The 20254-nt window shown below is 41.5% G+C and overlaps 1 protein-coding gene and 2 long non-coding RNA genes across 5 annotated transcripts in view; 2 read left to right on the plus strand and 1 right to left on the minus strand.

Moving 5' to 3' along the window:
• On the minus strand, nucleotides 1-6194 carry LOC144588209 (uncharacterized). The gene is made up of 2 exons (XR_013543647.1): nucleotides 6129-6194; nucleotides 1-6002 (listed from the first exon to the last, which is right to left on the minus strand). It is a non-coding gene; the product is annotated as an uncharacterized LOC144588209 (long non-coding RNA).
• The window catches only part of MACROD2 (mono-ADP ribosylhydrolase 2), a 1236456-nt gene that overhangs the window by 875929 nt on the left and 340273 nt on the right, over nucleotides 1-20254 (plus strand). The gene's annotated exons all lie outside the window — the stretch shown is intronic.
• LOC144588205 (uncharacterized) overlaps nucleotides 5958-20254 on the plus strand; it is a 24824-nt gene continuing 10527 nt past the window's right edge. The window contains exon 1 of the long non-coding RNA XR_013543620.1: nucleotides 5958-20224. This is a non-coding gene — a long non-coding RNA (uncharacterized LOC144588205). The remainder of the gene's footprint in view (nucleotides 20225-20254) is intronic.

Here is a 20254-nt window from a genome sequence, read left to right on the forward strand (position 1 = left end):
TTTCCGTTACATATTTCTTCATTACTTTGCAGCTTCCCTGCCTGCCAATGCTTCCTGATCTAGAAAGAGCCTAGGAAAGGTATTGCCTTCTGAGATCTTTGTTTGGACTCTTATTAAAGTGTGAGAGGCTGGAGGTGACTGCCAGCTGCCACACAGATGACAGTTCAGTGACACACACTCCTCAGCCCCAATGTAACTAAGGCAACCACAAGAATTCTGACCCTCATCCATGAGAAATTCTCTGGATTTTCTTCTTCTTTGAAATTCTTCTTGAAGAAAACTTCTATCAAATTGGTTGAGAGTGTTTGAAATTTTCATGGGAGACCTTTTTCATCACAACAGTGATGTCTATACACGCTTTGCAGTGTGACTATAAGCGAAAAGGCATACACATCAGAAGCAAAACTTTCATGGTCTCAGTGTTTCAAAACTAACGAAGCGCTGGTGACTTTGATGGATATGTGTAGGCTGGAAGACATTTGAGAGGTATTTGATTTGGACAATTGTGGAGGAAAGCCAGTACCAAGCAGAATGACATTGCTAGGCCTTTAGAGCAGAACAATGCCCTGTACATGCAATGAGATCCCAATTCAAAACACTCCTGTCGGACATCAAAAGAAATAAAATCAAAGTGTGAGTTGCCTGCTGAGCTGACAGACAATAGCTGTCTTTGCTGTTATGCACTGCTTTCCTCTTCAGCTGCATATATCATTGCTTTATAATAATTACTTTCCATTAGAGCCCGTAGTGGTTAAAACAATTGCATTAGTAAGAGTCTCTACTTGGAATATAATTTTTGGTGAAGCACATTTAGCAATAACATTTTTGTTATGCTTCTCATATATGCCTCTGTAAATATCTGGCAGAATAAATAAAGTGCACACTTCTGCAGCTCCCCAGCCAAAATGAAATGCTTACCCTTCTGCATTTCAATTAGTGTCACAAAATCATGTACAGTGTGCTGAATGCTGCCAGTAGTAATGAGCAGCAGTGGCTACTGAATTGCCCTGAGACTGCTGTATTCAGATTAAAGGTCCATTTAGCCTAGGATGAAGCAGATGTGATGCTGACAGCTACACGGACCTGCTATTTGCCCTAGCTATTAACACACCCACTCACTTGCACACAGTGAGATGCAGGTATACCTTTTTCCTTCTTACTAATATCATAAGACAGAATGATTGATAAGCATGCTAGGAGGGTATTTGCCACTCTTGTTTTCTCCCAATGCCCGGGCACACAAGGTTGTTTTTAAAGAAAAGGAAGAAAGGTGCTGCTGGTACTCAATCCCGTCTGCTTTTATGAAGAAATCAATCTTCCGCAAGGAAAGGAAGAATTCTAATGAATCTTTTTTTTTTTTACTTTACTTCATTTTAAAACATCCTTGCCGTGTGCTAATTTTTGTGCTGTGTCCTTCATTTGATTTAAAAGAAAGAAAGCTTGGTTTCTGGCACTCCAGTTACGATCATGTCAAGCAGCAAGGCTGAGAAAAAGCCTCTGGCTGTGCCTTTGGAGAGGCAGTGCCAACCAATTAGACAGTAATGATCAAGATGGACCAGCGACCATCTCCACGACAGCAGTTTCGTTTGTGTGTCCCCCCTCCGCCCCCACTGCCTTTTGGGGGCAGGGAGGGTGGTTCGGGCATTTTCAGGTAAATCAAACCAGCTCAGGTTTTTTAGAAGTCTTTTCTAGTGGATGTCAGGTATCTGAATCAGAGGATGCTCCTGACTTCACAAAGCATCCCTTTTTACATTATTAATAGTTGAACTGTGTGGATTGTGGTGCTCAGAGCACCAGAGATCCCTGTTCAGCCTCAATTATTTTCTTTCATTTTCTCCCCCAGCTCCTTTCTTCCCTACTGTTTGGAGGAATGTTTGAGAGGAGATAAATGGATCGGAATTGCAAGGTTTGTGAGTGAGAGAAGGGAAATGTAGATGTCTATATAGATATAGATTGTAGATGTAGACAACTCTCATGAAATGGTACAGAGCCTTGGGGATACCATTCGGAGAAGCTTTATGCCATCAAGTACTGAATTTGAGTCAATTAAAATGAGCTTTTTCTTAGGAAACATATGTTTCTCGTAAGGATGTAAAAAAATGTATCAGCTTAGAATTTGGAATAGGATGGTGACATTTTGTTTCTTGCCAGAGTTTATGAGCAAGAGCTACTCCCCCAGTGTGGGATTCCCTTCGTGCTACAAAGGAAGTGGCCAAAGGGCAGCTTCCGTATGTTAGTGGACTGCAGCTCCCCTCAGCCCTAGCTGGCATAGCTAGTGGTGTGAAATACTCAGAGGTGCACTCCGGCAACATCTGGAGGGCTACATATTGCCCACCTCTGCGCTGCACAATCTAAGCAGAAAACTGGAGTTTATTTTTAACTTAGTGGTGATGTTGGTAATGGAGGTAGTGATGAACAGGAGAAAAAAACAAACTATCTGTGAGTCTGAAATAGACTTTGTTTCCCCTTAGTTCTTGATGCTTTCCTATTAAATTCACTTGGCATCCACATCCCTGTTAACCCTAGTCAGGGACCAGAAACCTACTTCAAGCCCTGATTGAAACTGTTAAATAGTAACCCATGTTAGTTCCAGTACAGATGTGATGCTAAACCAACAAGGGATGGGAAGAAGACTTGCCAGTGTAAAAGATTGTTAAAGAGGCAGTCTTTCCAAGACTGACTCCTGATTTGCATATAATGGTTTTCTGTGACGTACTGTCAGGTCTGTAGTGGAAAATACAGCCCATGGGGAAAGGGTTTTGTGTGTGTGTGTGTGTGTTTATCCCTTTAAATTTTGATTTAGCAACTCTGACATATCACCTGCTTCAACCTGCCTTCCCAGAGCTTAGAGTCAATTCTTCAAAAAACCTCCAGTTTATGAACGTGGGATATTGTTCTTCTGTACTCACGATTAGAGATGGGGATGAAGTGCCAAAATGGCACTTCATCTTGGTTCGTGGGTCATCAAACTTGACAACCCATGAACCACGAATTACTCCACAGTGGTCCAACAAAACACAAATCAGTGGTCAGTTCATTGAGTCATTTTTTTAGATAGTCCCGACTCCCACAGCCTTATTATGCTACGCTACATAGGAAGAGGAGGAAAGCCCGACTCAAGCTATCCTGTAGCCCTATTGCCTTTGGGGGATCACATTGATTCCGCTTTGATCCCTTCCCTCCTCTTCCTATGCCATGCGGGCATAGGAAGAGGAAGAAAGGGGAATCAAGCTATCCCTCAGCCCCGAGGGTGGGATTCCCTTCGGGCCGGCTTTAGCAATACAGATCTGGGAGATAATAAGAGAACAGCTGAGACTTGCAATGAAAATGTTATGCATGAACTATTCCTGTTCTGGGTACACACACCTATTATCGACTCATTATCAGATCATTTCGGGTGGCCAGTCGTGTAATCATAGTTTATTTTCCCCTTGCCGTGAGTCTTCTCTTATTTTGTTCTGATGGTGTTTCATTATATTCCTTACCACTATGACATGTGTGCACAACTCTATCGATTATTTACCAAAGTCAAGTGATCTGGGAAGGCGGAAGCCATTACTGTTGTGGGGCTGCCCTGCTCTCTCTCTCTCTCTCTCTCTCTCTCTCTCTCTCTCTCTCCCACAGCTGCTGCAACAGGAAGTATAAAGAAAAATATTATTCTGATTTTTTTAATAGCACATTGGTTCATATTCTACATATCAAAGGCAAACTTCTCAGAGTGTAGATCTTCATGGAGCCAGGCTAATGTACATTGAAAGGACAGTTTCAATCTGCATTCCAGTGGCAACCTTTCAGTTGTAAGAAGCCCAGCTTCCATAACAGGAATAAATCTATGCTCTGTTTTAAATACCATGTGTTTTAATAGCAAAGTCATCCTCTGTGTGTGGACTTTTTCTGGAACTAAAATGGCACTCTCCATGCACAAAAGGAAGATTTCAGTGGAGGAAACCAGTTATGTGCGGAAACATTAATCTAAAAGAAGGGGGACAGTTTGTGAGCTTCTGGATGATGATGCTCATTAGAAGGCTTGGTAGAATAGAACTTTACTTGGCTGTGAAGAAGGTGCAGAACCGAACTTCTCTGTACAGGAGGCTGGGCATATAATAGGAGAAATGGGCAGTCTTGAGGGCTTCACGTAGGGCCCTGAGCGCTCTGCCTCCAAGCACTTCCCACACCCCAAATGTATCTTTTAAAATGGGCTGACAAAGTTCCTCTTTGCCTTTGGGGACATCGGGGATAATTTTACCCTATTTTGAGGGGCCTACTGCTCCCCAGACCATACATTTCTACATTTTACTTTTAAAAAAATCCTTTTGGCCATTAGAAGGTACAAGGCAGCTTTTTCAATACCCTCATTTTTATAAGAATTTTTTAGGAAGGAAGGTGAGGGTCATAGGAGTGGATGTGGCTTTTCAGTATCCAGGGTTGGGCTGATGTGGCTCCCAGACCTCTAGAAATTGTCCACCTCTGGTTTAAATGCAACTTTTTTTGGTTGCACCATAGTCTCTTGAGACTGAAGGATGCCTATGATGATGATGGCTATTAGACAATCTTCATGCTCTCACTCTTCCTCTTAGCACCTATATCTCCCATTCCCAGAAAGAAGCACTAGTGATGGTGCATGCTTTTCTGTTGGCTTGCAAGCTCTGAACTGGTCCACCAAAGCTTGATTAATGCTTGGACTTTCCACTCAATGTAATGGGTCCATGCAAAAATGAGGAGGGGGGGCACTGCTGCTGCACATGGCCAGTAGTGTTCCTGCTCCAGAGAAGGCAAGCAAACAACTTTCCAGGAAGAAGACACAAGTTAAAATTGTGATGTTCCAGGTGAATTTGATGAAGACAGAGTGAAACCATGGAGAGCTGCTCTGAGTCAGTGTAGACAGCAGCACAGATAAGACCAATGGTCTGGTTCAGTGGCAGGCAACTTCTTTGAGTCAAGTAAAGGAGAGAATGAGAAAAGGCAATGCAAAAAAGGAAAGTGTGCTGCATGTACGAGCTGTCTGATCGTATACCATCTGATGTTGCTTAAAGCACTTTCTAGATAGTTTACAACATAATTATACAAGCTGCACATTCCCCCCCCCCCCAAACCTCAGTTATCTGGGTACTCGGTTTGCCAACCTTGGAATGCTTTTGCTCCTATGGTTGTGCCTGTCCCTTGTGGGAATGTAAAACAAGCCCTGTTTCTTCCTCATGTGCTAAGTGAGCAAGTGTAAAATAAAATACAAACAATCAACATTAAAAAATTTTTATCACAGCTAAGGGGTGAGGTGTTTTCCCCTGTCTTTCTTTTGAAGAGTGCTTGCACATTTGCAAAGCCAGTTTTTAGTGGAATTGCACTAATCCAACATACTTGCTGCTTTTCTTGTTGTTAAATAGGAGAAGCATCAAATAGGTTGTTGTGCCTTCCTGATCAATTTTTCTGACCTTCTGTGCTTCCTCTTTCTGATTGCCTGAACTGCACAAATGACAATTTGGTGCAAGAGGCTTATAAAGCCTTCAGAATCCTTGTCAGGCCATCTCACCATCTGGAGACAGCTTGTCTGAATCATAAAATGAGCACAGGCAAATTTCCTCATATCACCAGTCTCTTACCTTGGACCTCTCCTCTGAGAATGGAAGCCCTCAGATGTAGCTAGGGCAAGAATAAAATTCAACCTGAGCAAGTCCTTTCCTATTCTGTTCCACCATTCCACTATTCCCTTATGGCTTATGTTCTTCTGCCAGAAAGCAGAATTTCTGAATGTGGAAATGTTTGTGAATTTTCTGTACGGCACCGTTTCTTTGGAAGAAAAGCAAAGTTTACTCCTTTGAGGGTTTTTTTTTAAAAAAAAGAATGTTGCCACTCTTCAAGAGCATATGAGTATTTTGGAGTAAAAATAATTTTGTTTTAAAAGTAACAGCCAAAACATTTAAAAATTTTAAGACCTGCTTTCCCCAAAAGGGGAAAAACGTTTATCCCTTGGAGATGTTTATCTTCTTTTCTTTTCTTAGTGTTACCTTTCTGCAGGGACACAAAAGTACTTCAGCACAGAAGAAGATGAATATTTTAATTTTGTTTTTTTCTTAAAAAACCCCTAACTTCCCCAGAAGAAAACACATTTTATTCCCTTAGCTGCAGTAGACCTACCTCACATCAAAAGGCCTCTGATCCTGTAAGAAAGGTGTTTCTTCCCTCACGCTCATTAGTCTGCAATGAAGTGAGAATCCAAGCATTAGGCAGAGCAGAGAGAAAATATTCTACTTTCTTCCAGGACTTGGCGGAGAAGAGAGAACAGAAGAGTCCAGGTTTAAGGGCCCCCTCTTGGAGGGCTGCTTCTATTTTGGTGGGTCCTGTGGCATTTTAACAGATTAAAACATGGTTGGAACTATATCTTGACAATAATCGGGAAGAAAGTTATTTACTGTGGGTTAGTGGCAAACAGGTATGAACCCCTTTTCAACACTCATCCTGTTTTGAGGTGTACTAATACGAAGAAAAGGAAAATTTACACTGAAGCTCCTCTTTCTGTTTTGGCGGTGGCAGCAGATGGAAGTTGGGGAATGTCATAAATTGGGGAAGTGTTTCCCGACTACCACACCTGCTGCTGTCTTTCAAAAATGATAATAATGTTCTGCTGGATCCACAGGAACCCTCTCTTTTTCTCTCCCTCTCCTTTCTACTCCAAAGCAAGATCAACAGTTGGTCAGCCAGGGGCAGAAACCATGAACCAGCCCTCTTTTCCCAGGCTTCTCCATTTCCAGTCACCGCTTGTCCGATCCCACTCTCATCTCCTGCTCTTGCTTCTCCTGCTTCACTCTCTGGCTTGTACAAAACGGAGTAGAAAAATGCAGATCGGGTGCCATTTCTAAAACACAGCATTATTTTAAAAATAATTCCTAGGTATTAATCCCATTTAGTGTTCAGAATCCATGATATGAAATGTGAATGGGATGATAGTAAAGTTGCATGTTAACATGTTCTTCCTTCCTGCCTTCCTTCCTAAACATTGGGCGCAAAGAAGACTTCTATGAAATAAAAAAGTTATCTCAACTCCTTTGAGTTTTTTAGTTGATGCTGTGTTTCTGTTCTTTTTTTGGATGTTTTTTTCCCAGCAGGAAAAAAAATGCCTTATGTTTATTTTTCTAAGGGAAAATTTGTTTCCCTGGCCAATTAAAAAAATGTATTAGGTAAGGGAGAATTTCCAAAGCTGGCAAAATGCATGTGACCATCTGTCATTTAGAGTGATTTGGCTGATAATGCCTTCACCAACTTCAGTGACTGTTGCAATGACAGAATTGCTTCAGCTCTCACTTAACCCTCCTGCTATCAGAACTCAGATGTTATTATGATTCTCCCACTAATGAGGCTCCATAGTCTGCTAAGATGGAACACGGTAATGTTAAAATCAGTTGGACTTAGTTAACTGTGAAAGAGTGAAATCTCATGAGTTTTAGTAGGTCTACTCTAAAGCAGCATTATGACTACAGTCATGTATTTTGAGCTTGCTGACCGATAGTGATAATGAAGATCGCAATATCTAAAGCAATGCTTTCTGAAAACAGTTTGGATGGCCAGATATATGGGGGAGGGAGCGAACTGTACAAATGATGGACAATAAATAATTTCAGTGTTCAATTGATTACATATCTATGAGTAAAGAAATGACTTTGGGTTGGCATCAGAGTGTTGTTCGGATCTCCTTAATAGATTATCATTCAAAATGCTTCTGCCAGTTAAGCTGTACTCCCCTCTCTTGATATCCAAGGGCCATCTGCCTCACTGTTCTGGAGGGTCTTTAAACTCCCATAGAATTGTTTCAGGTGGCATAAAGGGCTGAAGGAGGAAAAGTAGAGATTGACAAAAATAGCCTCCATCCTTGTTCTATAAGCAGCATTGTGCCACTGGATCAGGAGCCTCCTATGGAAGTAAGGAGTCCTTTCAACTTGTAGGAGACAATTTCTGGAAGTAGTCGTTCATCTTTAGGAACCATTTGCCTTCTAATGAAGAAAGAAACACACTGCTCCCAGTATACTATTGAAGTAAATTCTGACAGTTGATTGTATTGCATGATGCATTCCCCAAGGGTATTGACTGGGACATATTCCAACAAATATTTTGCAGCTGCTGTTGTATCTCACAGCCTGATGTTATGTATGTATGCTTGCTTCTCAAGCTCCATCTAAAAAAATATTTCTCCACCACTTCAATGCATATACACAACAACAGAATTGATATCTTTTCACCTAAGAGCTAACTCTAATTCCCAGGATAGTTGTCTAGCTATTGAGCTACCTAATGTGGTAGTCCTTGAGACTGAATGCCATTCCTTAACAAAAGGATGCAGGTTTGCCTCTTCTGTTAGAAGATCATTCATCTCTCTCTCTTTTTTGGCAACAGGTAGTGTTGATGTCATATTTGTGTAGGAAGTAAGTCATTTTACAGTTGACGTTTTAGGGTTTCTAGATGCTTTTGCTCTGATACATTAATTTAATGCATCACACCAAAAGCAGGATATAGTTGAATGGCATGTAATGACAAGACAGAGCAGACTTGAACAGTGTACAAGTGCTTCATTTGAAAAAGGAATGAACTGTCTCCATAGCTGTAGAGCCCGAAAGTACTACAATAATTGCACAAGGAGTTTTTGAGGACTAGACCTTATTTCTAGTGAAGAGAAAGGAAGGAGCATTTCTAAAGAGTTATGTAATTGGAAGTTTCTGGCAATATAATTAATAGCTCTGAATAACAGTAAACAGGAAGACAAAGAGCTAGGATCTTATGGACTACTTTAAATTTATTCATGGGCTTGCTCAATGGAACAGCTGACTTTTCAGTGCATTCAAGTTTATCACACAATGTATTATGAAATGCACTCCCACCTGGCTCTCACATAAGTTATTTTTTGGACTACATTAGTTTTTCTTCGTGGCCTCTGTGAATCACACCCTGGGTGATTCGTGCCTGCGCGGAGCCTCATCGGAAGGTTCTAGAGCTTCTGTGGAGCAGTAAACACATTAGAATATGCTCCTTCACACCCCTATAAGTACCTTGGCGCCAAGCGTCCCCTTTCAGTTTTCTTTCAACCGCTGTGTTGAGAGCCTCATAATTCTGCTTCTGTGAGTAAAAGAGAAAGAGAGCTTATTCTTGATTTCTTCCTGTTAGCAATCTTTTTTCTTTTAAACTATTAGACTAAACTCATTGTCATCAGAGATTTTTCCTTTCCCCTCACTCGGCCTCCAGCCGCAGCACCCTCCCCACTTTAATCACTGGTTTTTCTCCTCTATTATTTTCTCCTATTCATGGCCCCTTTGGGCCCGTTTAAGCACTGCGTTGTCTGTGATAATAAGATTCCACTTTCCGACAGACACGCGAAGTGCCTTTTCTGTTTGGGAGAACAACATCAAACTTCCTCCTGTACCCATAGTAAAAATTCTAAACGCTGAGTTCTTCGATCTCGCCTCTCGAGGCTAAAACTCCGACTTTGGGAACAATCCTTACAATCAGTTCAAATGGCTCAACCTCCCTGTAGGGCCACTTCCCAAACCAAAGCAATGGAAAAAGCTGTTACTGAATAATCCAAACAACATCCATCAGCTACACGAGTTCATTCCGATTCTCTATCTGCATCGTCTAAGATCTCAAAGACACACAAACCGAAACCCTCGATACCAAAGTCCTCGACTTTGAAAACTATTTCTAAACATCAGAGACCTACTGAAGCTGCTCCAGCTCCGGAGCTTGTTCCTCCTAAACGAGCTAAAGAGTCCAAGCCTGCAAACATCCCACCACAACAACTCTCTGAATCGATTTCGGTCAGATCTCCCTCAGATGATGACAGACTTCTGTCCCATCAATCCTGTTCTCAGTCTCTAGAATGGGATGATAGAGTCAACCGACTAACATCCTCTCCTCCCAGTCCACAACCTTCTATTCCTTCCAGCAATCCTTCGGTTATTCTGTCACACAAGGATTTCCATCCTGAATGGCTCGACGCTGTTCCATATTCGATGCCCTCGGATCATCCACCAACCCCTGACCAGAACTGTTGACATCAACAATCTTGACAGATCGCTTCATTGCATGTGATTTAAATGCACACTCAGCATTCGCATCGGGTTGCCATTTGCCCTAACCAGTGCTCTGGTTGACAAACTGCACTGACTAGTTGACCAGTTGTTTTTCACAGTTTGATAATACCATCAAGTAGTCAGCCTGCCTCTCTACAACCATAGGTGTTGAAGCGGCTACATCACTGAGAGGTGGCTATACCTCAACCTGCTCCCCACTTGGTATCTAAGAAACCTCGGACCGTCAAGCAGATTTCATCCACACGTGAGGCTTTTGCAGCGCCAGCCTCCTAATACTTTCCTACTACAATAGATGACAGAAATCACTCTTCACACTCGGTATCACTAGCAGCTGTTTATTCTACTGCTATGCCATTGCATCAGCAACCTCTGTTTCAACATCACAGAGACACAGGTTCTGATATCAATGATCCTTGATATTCATCCTGGTCCATGGACACACACTCCATCCCATTACATCAAGACAGTTCCCGTCCTCCGGTAAATCCAAGTCATCGACCCGACACAGAGCTTGACACTGAGGTACATCCCTACCATTCGAGATCTGTTGGTGCTCAACCACCATCTTTCGATGTTGATGATAGTTGACATCGACAAATGTCCATGGACATGCTGGCTTCAACTTTTTCGACTCATAACCAGCAATACTACAACTCTCAGCCTCTCAACACTGAAGTCAATCGACAGTCCATCAACTCCAGACACGACCTTGATGACTCTGACCATGGATCTAGGCTGCAGACTTCATCGGTATTACTTACCTCTCCAGAGTCTGGCATTCTCAATACCAACCCGCCGTCACAGGCAGAGGATTTCCAGACCTATGCCCAGCTTATGATTCACATGGCTAAATCCCTTGATCTGCAAATCCACTGACCATCAACAGAACCAGATGATCATCTATATGATCCGATCTCTAAAAATAGAATCACAAAGGTGCACATATTTATGTTACCATCTCTCCTTAGTACTGTGCAGAGATCCTGGACAAAACCAGCTTCCTCCCATACCATGTCTAAGTGGATTGATAACTTCTATAGAATCCATGACCCAGGAGCCATTTTCCTCCAAAAACAACCTGCTCCAAATTCTATATTTGTTGACGCCTCTCAATCGAGATCTCCACACCAACAGTCTCTCATACCACCAAATAAAGACAGCCGACAAATAGACTCCATGGGGAGATAGCTTTACTCTTCGCCAGCCTTCACCATGCAAGTCACTAATTATCAAGGAGCCATGGGAGCTTACCAACGCTTCCTCTGGGACAACATGTCCACCTTTATTGAATCCCTGACAGAGGATAAAAGGATACTAGCTCAAACCTTCCAACAAGAAGGTCTCTCTGTTGCTGAACAACAGATGCTTTCCACCCGCCGTACCATAGACGCCACAGCCAAGCCCATGGCCACTTCAGTAGCCCTACGCCGTTTTTCCTGGCTCAGAATGGCCGGCTTAGCTGGAGATGCTTGAGCACGTAGCAAAGACCTCCCCATCAATGGAGCAGGTCTTTTCCATGCTGAAACTGACAACATACTAGAGAACGTACAAAAGAAATGTTCAGCAGCCAGATGTTGGGGAGTTTACCCTTCCTATCAGCAAAGTCCTCAACAAAATTAATGGAAACAACCCTTTAACTTGTACCAGAGGTTCAAATGAGACCCTCCCGATAAACCTCTTACAATCCATACTTCGAAAACCAAAGAGTCAAAACCCTGCAACAGCCTGCCACTAGGCGGAATGACCGGAAACCCAAACACCATATTTGACATGCCTCTGACTGAGATTGCCACCCACACCACCAAACCTGCTCTCTGGAAACACTTACATGCATGGGAATTCATCACCACAGATTCCTGGATACTCTCAATCATAAAAAATGGCTACCACCTACTCTTACTTACCTTTTTCTGCTGTTCCCTCTCCTCCACAAAGTTGTCATCCGTCTACAACAAGACAAAACCAATGCCATCGTTATAGCCCCTTGGTGGCCAAGACAGACTTGGTTCCCAGTTCACAGTCTCCCATCAGACATCCACCATCTCCCCCTCCTGCCACACCTTCTCACACAGAACAACTGCCACACCTTCTCACACAGAACAACTCCTACACCCAAACTTACCTGTTCTGCACCTGGCAGCATGGAGGATTCTCCCTCATTAATGAATATTCTTCATCATGCCAAAAAACCATCCACAAGGAAAGCCTACCTGTACAAATGGAAGAAATTTCAATCCTTCACCAAATCTTCCTCATCATCCTCCATCAAGCCATCACTTTTCACTGTTCTCCACTTCCTCCTACATCTCAAATCCAAGGACCTCTCCATCTCATCCTTGAGAGTCTACCTTTTGGCAACAGTATCATACCAATCTCCAAATTCTCCAGCAGCAAACTTCTTCAAACATATAACAATGAAACATTTTCTTAAAAGTCTCTCTCATATCTACCCCGATACTTGACCTCCCTCTTCACAATGGTCATTAACTCTTGCTTTGAAACAGCTTACCAAAGCTCCTTTTGAGCCATTAGCTACAACTGACTTAAGACTCCTCACCTTTAAAACAGCTTTTCTCGTAGCCATCACCTCAGCCTGACAAGCTAGTGAACTGGCAGCTTTATGCTATGACTACCCTTATGTACAATTTTTCTCAATAAGGTGAAGTTATTCATGAACATTTCCTTCCTCCCCAAAATTGTCTCTCAATTTCATCTTTCTCAGCCGATTGTCCTTCCTTCATTTTTTCTGTCACCTTCTTCAAAGCAAGAAAAAAAATATTCCATATGTTAGATGTCAGAAGAGCTCTTGCTTTTTATCTGCAACATACACAGCCTTTTAGACAGTCATCTCGTCTCTTCATAAACCATCAGCTACCTACAAAAGGCTGTCAGTTGACTTCCCAATCTATCTCCAGATGGGTCGCCTCTACCATTCATTTGGCTTATCAACTTGCTCGACAACCAGCCCCTAGAGTGGTTCGCCCTCACTCCACCAGGGCAGTGGCAGCGTCTACAGCCTTTCTCCGTGGTGTACCTCTTCCAGACGTCTGCACCTCTGCCACTTGGGCACAGCCATCCATGTTTATCTGTCATTATAGACTTGACCTCCGGCAGAAGTCTGATGCACCATTTGGGCGTGCTGTCTAGCCTATACCTTGGCATGACACCCTGCCTCCGGGTAAGACAGCTTATTAGTCACCCAGGGTGTGATTCACAGGGGCCACAAAGAAGAATGACAGGTTACCCACCTGTAATTGTAGTTCTTCGAGTGGACCTCTGTGATTCACACATCCCGCCCGTCCTCCCCTCTTTCACACCATTGTTTGCTTACTATAAAGCGGCAGTTGATACAACTGAAAGAGGACGCTTGGCACCAAAGTACTTATACGGGTGGAGAGGGGCATATTCTAATGTGTTTCTTGCTACCACAAGAAGCTCTAAAATCTTCCAATGAGGCTCCGCTCAGGCACGAATCACCCAGGGTGTGAATCACAGAGGGCCATGCAAAGAACTACAATTACAGGTGGGTAACCTGTCGATCTTACAACACATATGACCACTGGCCATGCTGGCTAAGGAATTTTGTAATGCAAAATGAATTGTAGTCTTATTAAAGCATAAAATATATTTCTATTTCCTTGTTCTGCTTCCACTTTATTATGGCTTGCCTTCTGAAAAGAGGGCCCTTTCTAAGAAATGCAGAAGCCCAGAACTGTGATAGGTATCCAAAATGGTCACATTGAACTGTGCACTCAGTTTACTAGATTGTGTTTTATGTATACCTATATGAATCCATTAGTGGCACTTGAACATCCAGACAGGAATGACTCAAAGAGGATGAGAAGAAAATAAAGGTTGAATATGAAAGATCGTCTAGAGCATAGTCAGTATGAAATTTTTGCTGAAAACTTGAGCTGATAACAAGTGATGCGGGCACTGTTTCACACATGCATATATATCTTGTGATATATGAATTTATGAAGACTTCCATTGAAAAAAAATTGAGGTGATAATGAAAGTTCTAACTGTTTTGTTTGATCTGTGATTGCTCATTCACACATTCAATTAATCACTTAATCCTGCCATTGTCAAATGAGGAGCAGCCTTAAGAGATAACAGCATGAAGAGTGAAAATTAGCAAAGGATTGAGGGAATGTGAAGCATTTATACAGAGAGGGAGAAAGGACACCCCTACCAAAAAAAAAAAAAAAAAAAAAAAAAAGTTGTGAGACCTACCAAAATGGCATGGGTGAAATACATCAAGGGCTGGGGGTGGGGAATGATCATAAAAAAAATTATCAAAAATACATGCTGATCTTAGTCAGCAAGTGGAAGAATTATGAGATCAGATGTGGAGAATTTGGAATTATGAACAAGATATATAATGTCATATTCACAATGAGTGGCAACTGGACCAATGAAAAATTTGAAGACCCAGTCTGAATCAATTTATGAATGTGATAATGATAGGATGGAATACCAAAGGATAAGTAACAGTTTGTATGGAATTACCAAAAACAAGCATGTGGAGTGTAGGACGAATTAAACTACAGTTCACTTGGCATGGAAAAAAAAAATCAGTTTGTGGAAAATAAGAACAAGTTGGTCGTTAATAAACTAAAATAAATGAATGTCATGAACTTTAAAACTTAAAGGGAGGAGTTAGAGTTAAAATAAGAAGAAGACATAAACTTTGCATGGTGGCAAAGCAAATTGTTTCCACCACCATGTTAAATTGCACAAAGAAACACACCCTGGAACGGAAGAAATTCCAAACTAATATATGAAAACTTCCTCTCAGAGCCACAACATGAAAATGTTGTTATAAGATTGGGCATAACTGTTAAACTGAGAAACAGAATGACAGCTCAAAAGAGTATCTGTAACAGAACAGTACATAGGAGAGTGACAAGAAATTGAAATGAGATTGGATTGAGAATTAAAGGCTTGTCAAGGAGGGCCAGAATTAAGTGAAAAGTCACTGGCTAATAAAACGAACTGGATCAACTAAAGGGGAAGGAAGGAAGATCCAAGGAGAGGTTGGGCAGTAGACAGGTGCTGCCGACTAGCCATTATATAATGAGTGAATTCATTATCCACAGCAGGGTCCAAAACAAATAGCTGCCTCAGAATTGCTTGTTTTTAAAGATTCTATATGTGTCTCCACACTACAGTACTATATCACTTTGGTAACCCTGTAACAATTGTGACTTCATCCTAAAGAATCCTTGGATTTGAAATTTGGTGAGGTATTTACGATCAGTTATGCCTGAGACAGCTAAAGTGATATTGAATTGGTGTAACATAATGTTGCAGGTACTTCAGGAGAAGCCGCACCACCTCCAGCCTAGCTAATCAAAATGTTCAAGTTCAAGAAGTCTTCAGAGATAACCTAGGAACATGAGAGAGGGAAAGAACATTAATGGCGTCTGTGCCAGATATGTCTGATTCTAATGTTAATTCATAGAGCAAAATGTATCCCTCGATCACCAGAAGTAGGTTGCTACAGGGAAGGGTGATCCAGTCCTAAACTTGGTTGTTTGGTCTCTGAGAATGCAAGTTAAACCTGCCAAGCCTTCCATAAAAAATGACTTTAGCACAGCGTTTAGCACTGGTTTTGGGATCTGTTATTATCTGTAGATAATATATATAGGCCAAGAAGATAAAATAGTTGTGGAAAATAACTTTGTACAGTAGTTTTACCTGACACAGCTCCCTTGTTTCAAAATGTCTATATGTTGCTCAGCCCTTCGCCCCTAATTTCTCTTTATTTTTGAGACCAGGCTGTATTCCTAGAAGCGCTTGTGCCCGGTCGCTTCAAGGCAGCAGTGATGGGGGTGGGGTGGGGAAAAGTTTGATTTTTAGAAAGGAATTGTAGCTTTGGTAATTTGAGGCAAATGCAGGTGAATCAACCTGTTCAGAAGGCTGCATCTTCATGAGCGGCATAGGCCTTGCTGTGAGGAGTTATTATCTCATGCTTCAGAATAGCATTCAATGAGTTCTCTTGCGATGTTGATCTGAATAGCGGTGTTTATGGGGTGTATTCCAAGTTTCTAAATTGTATCAATTTGGCACGTTGACTGTTACCTTTAAATTGGCACCAAGTCCCCATGTGAATCTGCTGGCATTATCAGTGGCAACTGGGTAAAGATTCTGGTGTTTGTACTGATAACTCCTTATATTTTATCTAAGTTTTAATGAGTTCTTTGTTTATACAGTTACCTTTTGTCACCAGTATTTGTAATATATTGCTGCTTACTATAAACTTAGTCTGGTATGTGCTCATTTCTCCTGTAAATAAATCCATGCAGTACATAATTTGCACAGTGCATAGATGCATAGTGACTGCATTGGGATTTCTTGATAAGCCAAGAGTGGACCGAGAACTCCCAGAAGTACAAGATGGATTTCGAAGGGGCAGAGGAACTAGAGACCAAATTGCTAATGTTCGTTGGATTATGGAGAAAGCCAGAGAGTTCCAGAAAAACATCTACTTCTGCTTCATTGACTACACAAAAGCCTTTGACTGTGTGGACTACAGGAAACTATGCCAAGTTCTTAAAGAAATGGGAGTGCCTGACCACCTTATATGTCTCCTGGGAAATCTATATGTGGGACAGCAAGGAACAGTAAGAACTGGATATGGAACAATTGATAGGTTCAAAATTGGGAAAGGAGTACAACAAGGCTGTATATTGTCCCCTGCTTATTTAACTTATATGCAGAATACATCATGTGAAAGGCTGGACTGGAGGAATCCCAAGCCAGAATTAAGATTGCCGGAAGAAATATGAACAACCTCAGATATGCAGATTATACCACTCTGATGGCAGAAAATGAGAAGAAATTAAAGAACCTCTTAATGAGGGTGAAAGAGGAGAGCGCAAAAAATGGTCTGAAGCTCAACATAAAAAAAAACAACGAAGATCATGGCCACTGGTCCCATCACCTCCTGGCAAATAGAAGGGGAAGATATGGAGACAATGACAGGGTTTACCTTCTTGGGCTGTATGATCACTGCAGATGGAGACAGCGGCCACAAAATTAAAAGACGCCTGCTTCTTGGGAGGAAAGCAATGACAAACCTAGACAGAATCTTAAAAAGCAGAGACATCACCTTGCTGACAAAGGTCCGCGTAGTCAAAGCTATGGTTTTTCCAGGAGCAATGTATGGAAGTGAGAGCTGGACCATAAAGAAGGCTGAACGCCAAAGAATTTATGCTTTTGAATTGTGGTGCTGGAGGAGCCTCTTGAGAGTCCCCTGGAGTGCAAGGAGAACAAACCGATCCATTTTGAAGGAAATCAACCCTGAGTGCTCACTGGAAGGACAGATCCTGAAGCTGAGGCTTCAATACTTTGGCGATCTCATGAGAAGAGAAGACTCCCTGGAAAAGACCCTGGGATGCTGGGAAGGTGTGAAGGCAAGAGGAGAAGGGGATGACAGAGGATGAGATGTTTGGACAGGGTCATCAAAGCTACCAACATGAATTTGACCAAACTCTGGGAGGCAGTGGAAAACAGGAAGCTTGGCGTGCTTTGGTCCATGGGGTCATGAAGGGCTGGACACGACTTAACGACTAAACAACAAAAGCACCTCTGGGCATGTAATTTGCCTTGCTTGTTCTCCTTGCCCTATGGGAAGGAAATATATTTTGCCTTTGTTTCTTTTTTTGCTGTCCACTGTGATGCCATCCCAGTATCATGTAGCCACTGGGATGTGCTGATACCACAGAGGGAAGAAGGATCCTATTTAGACTAAGTGCAGTTCTTTCGAGGCAGGGTTGGTCTTGACTAGTTTTGAATTGTGCATGATTGTGATGACATCACAATTCTGTCTTGTCAGTCACAGTTAACAATCGGCTTATAGGGAAAAAGAAATCTATTCAAAGTGAGGGCAATCCATCTTGAATAGTGGACATTTCATCCTGTCTAAGAGGTATCACCTGTGTATTCATAGAAAGTGACTGTCAACACTGATCAGGATATTCAAGAATACCTCCCCTTTCGAATATATTGAATTACCGTCTCCAAAGCGTATATAGATTAAACAAATATGAAAATCAATTATTTTTAACTCACCAGTGCACTCTTGTTTCCATACAGCTTTTAAAAATGCAGTTTTAAACTTCACATAGTGAGAAAGTGAATGTAAAAATCTGTAATGTTGAGCATTTTTCTTTGCAGAAATGGAAAGCAAAGAGCCTATTATAATGAACAGCAGCTGTTTAAACATGTGTTTAGCGAAAGCAATGTCAAAATGCTTTGAAGTAAACAGTCTCTCTATGCTACAAATATAGGGGAAAGCTGAAAATATCTAGAGATGATTAGTTTCCGGGAACAGCCTTAAATTGGGAGTATTTTGTGTTTTCCAAGAGATTACTCTAAAAGCACAACTATCTCACAATGACATATCTAACTGAATGTCTTCATTGCAAAAGAAAGTCTTCATGCAGAGCTGCCCCCATGTATAAGGGGGCTTGACAAAGTCTCATTATAGGTCTCTTCCATCAGTCCCCAAACATTTATTAGCTGTGTCATTACCTATTTTGGCCCATTGTCACAAGGAAAAAACCACACCGTTTTTATCCAGGATTTGCTTCATAAAATAGGTTGAAGAGTTTGCGATTAAAAGAGGAATCAGCTTTGGGAGAAGGCAAAACCGAGGCCCAAAATGTATACTGTTTTAATGCTATACTGCATACAGTAGATTTACTTTTTCACTTCCAAGTAAGCATGTAGGGAACAGATCTGGATCGAAGCCTTATTTGGTTAGATCCCCTTTGTAGGAAATGAAAAGACGGAGGTGGCTTCTTTTAGCACTAGTGGATTTGCCCAACTGTTCATGTAGTATGTAGTTAGTTGATGTACTAGAGATGCAACTAGTATGCAATTAACTAACGTGGTTGCATTATCTAGCTGTACCTTAGTGCTCTATTTTATGTTCATTACACTAAAAGCTGTAGCTTGGATTAAAAAGAAAAAAGAAAATAAAGATAGCTGCCCAAATTATGGAAAATGCCACTTCCCTGAGTAGCCCTTAATGCCCCATACCCTCTTTGTTCAGCCTGAAGATCCAAGACCCTTGGAGGGAGATTTTGTGGGTCACAGATGGATGCATTGAGGATCTCCTGGCATCTCAAGCCCTTCTCTCTCACGTTCCATAGGACCAAAACTATGAATCATCTCTTGCAAACAGCATTCAAACAAAGCAGAATAAAGCTGATAAATTAATGATGGTTCTTTATAGGATGCCATGCTTATCTTCTCTATAGAAAATAGCAATTGTTTGCAGAAGCTATTGTAAATATTCCCTCAAATGAAATCCACTTTAGAAGATATGAAACTAGCCTGTGATATCAGTGTGTATTTCTTCTCTTTCAAATTGGGTCAAGGTGAAAAATAATAATTATGTCTACTTTACTTAATGCTTAACATGAATATTAGAAGAGCCTCGTGGCGCAGTGGTTAAAACGCTATACTGCAGCTAAAACTGTGCTCACGACCTGGGGTTCAAATCCCAGGTAGCCGGCTCAAGGTTGACTCAGCCTTCCATCCTTCCGAGGTCGGTAAAATGAGTACCCAGCTTGCTGGGGGGGCAATGTGTAGCCGGTATAATTAAAAATGTAAACCGCCCGGAGAGTGCTTGTGGCGCTATGGGGCGGTATACAAGTCCAATAAATAAATAAATAAATAAATAAATAAATAAATAAATAAATATTGGTTTTTGGCAGTTATTGATAGAGATCCAGAAAACAGAATTTAGGATTTCCATGTATGATTTGGAAAAAAAAACTAAGTTGTATGTTGATTTCATCTCTTCTGCCTTACATTGTTGTATTTTGTTTGGGTCACAATCGCTCCAAAACTAAGGCATTATTTGAAACCATGGGCTTTAATGGGAGAGTTAAGCATGTGCTTAAACCTCACCTACATTGAGATATAAATTGATTGAACTTTCACTAGATTATTCTTTCCATTTCTTTCAGCCTGAGAAAACAAGGCATGTAGTAATAATTTTAAATATTTTTGGTCCAAAATAAAACTAGCCCATAGAGGTAGTAAAATCTGAATTCCCAGCCTGGCATATCCAGGGCAACTGATGGTGCAGTAAATGAAATGATCGTAATGTTATCTCAAAACATCTGGCATAGGTAGCCATATGAGGAACCTGTTATCTCAAA

This window comes from Pogona vitticeps, chromosome 1 (assembly GCF_051106095.1).
Source record: "Pogona vitticeps strain Pit_001003342236 chromosome 1, PviZW2.1, whole genome shotgun sequence".
Classification (NCBI taxonomy): Eukaryota; Metazoa; Chordata; class Lepidosauria; order Squamata; family Agamidae; genus Pogona; species Pogona vitticeps.